Source organism: Humulus lupulus, chromosome X (genome assembly GCF_963169125.1).
Source record: "Humulus lupulus chromosome X, drHumLupu1.1, whole genome shotgun sequence".
Taxonomy (NCBI): Eukaryota; Viridiplantae; Streptophyta; class Magnoliopsida; order Rosales; family Cannabaceae; genus Humulus; species Humulus lupulus.
Genome location: NC_084802.1, coordinates 147,728,050 through 147,735,156, shown reverse-complemented (window position 1 = coordinate 147,735,156; position 7,107 = coordinate 147,728,050).

Sequence of the window (7,107 nt, the reverse complement as noted above, 5' to 3'; positions counted from 1 at the left end):
GAGGTGCACAAGCCCTTGGTGGTTTCGCGAGGCCATGCGTGCGGACCCCAGGTGGTGTCGTGAGGCCATGCGTGGAGACCCCAGGTGGTGTCGCGAGGCCATGCGCGCGCGGGTCCTTGGTAGTTTCGCGAGGCGTATGACTCGGGTGCCCTTGACATACATGGCTCTGGCTCCCCTTGCACGTTGGTAGGTGCAAGCCTTAGGTGCCTTTGTCAACTCTCACGTATGTGAGTCCAGCTTGACCTATGAGCATGTCAACCTCGCCCGACACCCTGGACCTCATTATGTGAGGGCCTTATGCACCTATCCTTTTGCAATGTTTATTTTGGCCTCTTAGCTTTGCAGGGCCAAACCCCATGACTCATAACGTGTTGCTTCCCCTGAGACAACCTTCTGCTTTCGAAAGGCTTATAGGCTTAAGCCAGATAGCATGACTAAGCGACCTTTATCCCTGTGTTCCGACTAGGGACTAGAGAGTTTTTCTTTAGTAGATTTTTGGCATCCACAACAGACATTAAACCCAACAACCTCGCTTTTACGCATTCCGACCCTTTTGACTGACCCAACCAGGGAAATGCATGCTCGAGCAGAAGAACTTGGAAACATGCCTCTAGATGAAAAAGACATTGAACAGTTGGTCTCCTTGGAGAATCTCCGTCTGGTGGGATTGTTATCGAACTGCCAAGATATTGCTATGGGTAGTACAACTGATTAGTCTCATGTTGATACCAAAGTAGTGTCCGACCAGTTTTCTACTATTCCATCACTTCATCCACACCGACCTGGTGGTGCCATTATTATAGAGCCACTTTTTGAAAATCCTCACCGACCCGCCTTCCCCGTTAGGCTTGGCAAAGGCAAAAATATTGAGCTCTTTAGAGAGGACAGCTCATCGTCAGAGGACGAGGACAAGATTTTTAACAAAATTCTGAAGACAGGTTTTGCTGACGGTAACAATAATTGGATTTTGTGATGAATTTGTTGAATTTTATTTGTTACCTAAGTTCATTTGTTGTTTCTGCTAACCCAATTTTTGCTTTACATTTATGCAGATTCGACCATGTTCAAGCAATTCAATACCCCGTCTGCCCAAAAGAGGAAGACTGTTGAAGGTAGTAACTCAACTCCTCTGAGCAAGGTTATAAAAACTACGCCACATAGCTAGGGAAAACCATCCGACCAATTAGTCATTCTCCCACCTTTGGCTCCTCCATCATTTCCCTTTTCTGCTAGTCTATAGACTACTCATTCAACTTGCTTAAGTGAGCCTCTTTGCATTGTTGGTGAATATGATAAAGAGTTACTAGACCATACTCTTCACCATGAAACTACAACTTAGACGTTTGAGACTCTACCCCGACAAAGCATTGAAGTTGTCCTCCATAAAGGCCTTGCTCAAATCATGAGTGTAAGCATCTTATCAGAAACATTTACTTTCTTATTGATCGCTCGTATTTTAATATCTCTCGGTTATTTATTCCAGGGATTTATCACTGTTAGTCATGCCAAACACCGAGCAGTCGACTATAAAGAGTTGATAAAGGTCTTGAATGATCAGTTGGTAGAAGCTCAAGCTAAGATTGAAACTTTAACTAAATTTGAGAAAGATCTTCAATCCAAAGCTGAGTAGGCAGAGAAGACAATTTTTGAGCGAGACGGATCTCTAAGGGAGTTGGCTGATGAAAATAAAAAACATATCCAAACCAACAAGACGTTGACCGACCAGCTAGAGAAAATGACTCATGAGAATGAAGGGTTGAAACAAGACAAAGAAGCTGATCTTGCACGTTATGAAGAGATTTGTTTCAACTGCTTCTATTAGATATGGAAGCTAAACAAGCCCCTCAACCTTGAATTTCTCTTAGAAGAGGCATGGGTGGAAGAGCTTGCCAAATGTGAGGCCAGGGCCACCGAGGAGGCAGCTAATCCAGCTAGTGATGTGCCTACTTCTCCTGCTTTATCATTTTGACTAGAGGATGTCCCTGCTGCTGAGGACGGTGTTGACCAACCAGGCAACAGTGTACCTGACCAGTGAGCATTTTGGGCCGACTAGAGAGCATGCTCCCCTAGACTAGTGAAAACCTTGTTTATAGTCAGTAGTTTATTTCTTTTTCTCTTACTTTTGGGAAGACAATTACTGCTCAGTAGTAATTATATTTTGCTCGTACGATCGAGTTGTTTCCATTTATACTTTATTTTTCAGTTTTAACTTTAAACATTTTAAGTCTTTTTAGACTTAAAACATTATAAGTTTTTTGTGAATAGGAACAACACTCTGATGTATGCCTTATATTTTCGCATGAGCACTTAGTTTTCTAACTTAGAAATTCTAGACATTTCATAAGTCTTGACTAAGTATACTTTCTCACACTCTTATTGCTCTAGCATTTTTTGAGCATAAATGTTTATTTTCACACGAATATCTACTTCTAACTTGGAATTTTTCAAAATTCCAAGTTTTTTAAGCTTTGTCAAACAAGTTATCTTACTGGCCTTTTTTTACTTTGGAAATTTACAAGTCAGCCTAAAAACAAATATCTTAATTTGTGCTCTTATTGCATGTGTTGAATTATATACCAGTATACCCCATGTGCCCCCCAAGTGATGGAGGGTTGAAAGATCCTTGGTCACTTGCTACTTGACCGAATCTGTTTGAGCAGTTAATTACTCATGAAACACATAGAATATATGGAAAATATTTGACCAGTTGAACACTGCTTGAACGTACCAACCAGTTGAACACTGTCCAATTTTATCAACTATTTGAACAATATTCGAATAATTAACACACATGCATATTTGTAGCAAGAATCGACCACGCTACGCATAGTCTCTTTTATTACTCATAAATTCGAACAGGAAAAAACGTGTGTAATAATGAGTCTCAAACAAACCAAAATTATTTTAAAAACAAATGACTGGTCAGTAAATAACCAGATCATAAACATACTTAAATAACAAGTAAAACACTTAAATCTAAGCTACACTATGCAAGTGGTATTAATTGATAATATTTCCTAAGGTGCTTGCCATTCCAGTAGTTTCTGATCAGCTCACCATTCATCCTAGAAAGTTTGTAAGTGCCTTGTGGCAAGACTTGCTCGATCTGATATTTTCCTTCCCAATTTGGTCCTAGCACTCTAGCTCCTGAGACTTTTAAGAACACTCTTCTGAGAACCAAATCTCCAACCTGGAACTTTCAATCTTTAACTCTGGAATTGAAATAGCGGGCCACCTTTTGTTGATGAGCAGGAGCTCTCATGCTTACCTTTTCTCGCTTTTCTTCAATAAAATCCAAAGATTCAACCAGTAGTCGATTGTTCTCGTCCTGGTCGTAAGTGCTTCTTCGATGGGACGAGGGGTCGATCTCGACCGGTATCATAGCTTCATAACCATATGCCAAGGAAAAAGGAGTATGGCTAGTTGCTGTCTGAGTAGTAATTCTGTACGACCAAAAAACTTATGGTAATTCTTCCGCCCAACATCCTTTTGCTTTCTTGAGCCGCTTCTACCTGCCCATTCGCCTGTGGGTGAGCCACTGAGGAGAATCTCTTCGTGATGCCATACCTAGCACAAAAATCAGTAAATAGATCACTATCAAACTGTGTACCATTATCAGACACTATCTTTTTTTGCAAGCCATGGTGACATGATATTTTTCACCAAAAACTCTAACACTTTCTTTGACGTGATTGTGGTTGATGGTTCAACTTCAGTCCACTTAGTGAACTAATCCATAGAAACTACCACGAACTGCACTCCTCCTTTTCCTTTGGGTATCCTTCGGATCAGATCAATTCCCCATATTACAAAGGGCCAGGGACTCTGCATTTGTTTTAAAATATTTGGAGGTGGTCTAGGTGTCTTAGAAAATATCTGACACTTATCTCATTTATTAACATATTCCATGGAGTACTCGTTCATTGTAGGCCAGAAAAATCCTTGTCACAAAATCTGTTTAGAGAGACTTTGCCCCCCAGCGTGATCTCCAAAAAATCCCTCGTGTACTTCGGCTAACAAGTTTTTCGACTGGTCGGGCGTCACACACCTGAGTAGTGGCATAGAGTACCCTCTTCTATACAACACCCCTCCATTATGACATACCGGGCATCTTGTCTCATCGTTCTCTTTCCATCATTGCGGTTATCTGGTAAGGTCCCTTGCTCAAGGTACATGATGATGGGTGTCATCCAAGTGTCAGTGACAGTAATTGGAATTGCTTCCTACTCGGTAATGCTTGGTTTTGCTAATTCAACTTATACTATGTTCAGAGTGTCAGCATCCTTCGCACTAGCTAATTTTTCCAAGGCGTCTGCGTTGGAGTTTTGCTCTCGTGGCACCAACTTGATTGTGTACTCTTCAAACTATGCTAACAAGTCCTTAGCTTTATTTATGTATGCACCCATACGCAAACCTCTCGCCTAATATTCTCCCAATATTTGGTAAACCACTAGTTGAGAATCACTATTTACTTTGATCGACTGGGCATGTACATCTCTAGCCAATCGTAATCTTGCTAAAAGGGCTTCATATTCTGCCTCAATATTGGAGGCATTGAATCTAAACCTTAACACGCAATGAATTTGATGTTGCTCTGGTGTTATCAATATATCTGTGTCCCCCACTTGATGTTCATTCGAAGATCCATCCACATAAAGTTGCCAGGTAAGAAAAACTTTTCTCTGCCCAGCTACATTTTCTGTCTCGTCAATAATGTCAGGAATTCCGGTGCATTCGGCAATGAAGACCGCTAGAGCTTGTCCTTTGATGGCTGATCATGGTTGATACTTGATCTCGAATTGGCCCAATTTGACAGCTCATTTATGTAAACGACCAGAGGTTTCTAGTTTGTGTAAGACTTGGCGTAAGGGCTGGTCGGTAAGCACCTTTATGGAATGTGCCTGAAAGTATGGTCGTAATTTGCAAGACGCAAGCAATAAACAGTATGCTAACTTCTCGCTCATAGGGTACCTTGACTCTGCTCCTACCAACCGCTTACTGACATAGTAGATCGGATGCTTCACCTTGTCTTCCTTTCGTATTAGAGCAGCATTGACAGCATGTTATGTGACTGACAAATAAATGAAAATGTCCGCTCCATTTATGGGCATCGATAAAATTGGAGGCTGAGTTAAATGCTTTTTTATGGCTTGGAATGCCTGCTCACATTCTTCTATCCAGACAAATTTCTTGCTTCCTCTTAGTAAGTTGAAAAGCAGGACACACTTGTCTGTTAATTTGGAAATAAACCTACTTAAAGCAGCAATTTGCCTAGTCAGACTCTATACATCTTTGGTTCTATTGGAGACTTCATTTCCATGAGTGCCTTAATCTTCTCAGAATTGGTTTCTATCCCTCGCAAGTTAACTATAAATTCGAGAAACTTTCGAGAACTTACTCTAAACGAACAATTGAGGGGGTTAGGCTTCATGCGGTACTTTTTAGCTATTGCAAAGCACTCCCATTGATCTTGATGTATGACTTGACCAGCATGTCATCAATGTACACTTTCATGTTTTTTCCGATCCAGTCACGCAACATGCCATTCACTAAACGCTGGTAGGTGCCTCGTGCACTCTTCAAACTGAATGGCATAACCTTATAACAGTATAATCCTATGTTTGTCTGGAAGCTGGTATGCTCCTCGTCGGGAGGGTGCATACTTATCTGATTATAGCCAGAGTAAGCGTCCATGAAGGTAAAAAATTCATGACAAGAAGTTGTGTCAACCAACTGGTCTATCTTGGGCAAGGGAAAACAGTCCTTGGGACATGCTTTATTCAAATCGATGAAGTCCATGTAGGTCCTCCACTTCCCATTGGATTTGGAACTAACATTGGGTTAGAATCCCAGGCGGGGTAGTAAGCTTCCCTTATGAAACCATTTTCCTTCAGTTGCTCGACTTCTTCTTTCAGAGTTTTCGCTCGTTCCTTGTCAAGGAACCTTCTCTTTAACTACACTGCTGGGTAGTTTTCATCCACATTGAGCACATGGCTGATCACAGTTGGTGAGATACCCACCATATCCTTGTGAGACCAGGCGAAGACATCTTGATTCTTTCACAAAAATTCTACCAGCTGTGCTCTCGCCTCCATCTTTAAATTATTCCTAATTCTGACCACTCTGGTCTGTACGTTCTCATCTATTGGGACCTCCTCTAAGTCCTCCATGGGTCCTACTTCACTCTCCAAATTCCCAAAGCGAGGATCAATATCCATTCCCTCGCTTTGGGCAACGCCTTATTTAGTGACTTCATCACTGGATAGGGCCTATTCCTCATTAATATCAGGAACACCTTCCTGGTTAGTAAACTTTAGAACTTTCTCTTGGTTGACTAAATCCACAACGCTATATTGGTCGATGTCCATATCGTCTACTACCTCTTCTCTCTCTCCACACATAATCATATTATTCTCCTTGGCTCCCCCCCATGCCTTAACCATTGAAGCGTTATAGCATTCCCTAGCTTCTCTTTGGTTTCCCCAGACATAGCCTAGGCCTTCACTGGTTGAGAAATTCTTAGAAAGGTGCCATATAGACACTGCCACGTGTAGAGCTGTGAGTAGTGGTCAACCAATCACCACATTGTACGCCAACAAACAATCTACTATAAAATCTCTGTATTGACCGTCTCGTGCCTAGGAGCGTCTCCTGTTGTGACCGGTAACATGACTATTCTGGCTGGTGAAAATCCTTCTCTAGTAAATCTGTAAATAACTTGAGAGCATGGTTTCAAGTCATTGACGGACAACTTCATTTTTTCAAAACATGACTTGTAGATAATGCCCACAAAACTTCCCGTGTTAACTAGGCATCTCTTCACTTTCATCTTTGCAATTTGGACTGTTATGACGAGTGACTCATTATGAGGATACCTTACATGTCTATCCTCCATAAAAGTAAGAGACTCACTTTCGTACCGTAGATTTTTTGGAGATCGCTCCTCTACAGTCATGATTTCTGATGTTGATGTTGCATCCAATTCATGTCAAAGTGTCCGGGCATATCTTTCCCTTGTCTTGATTTCTAAAGTGAAGTCCACAGGCTCGGGTTGCAAAGGTGGAGACCGCCATCCTTTGAACCCAGGATTGTTGTGGCTTCCTTCTC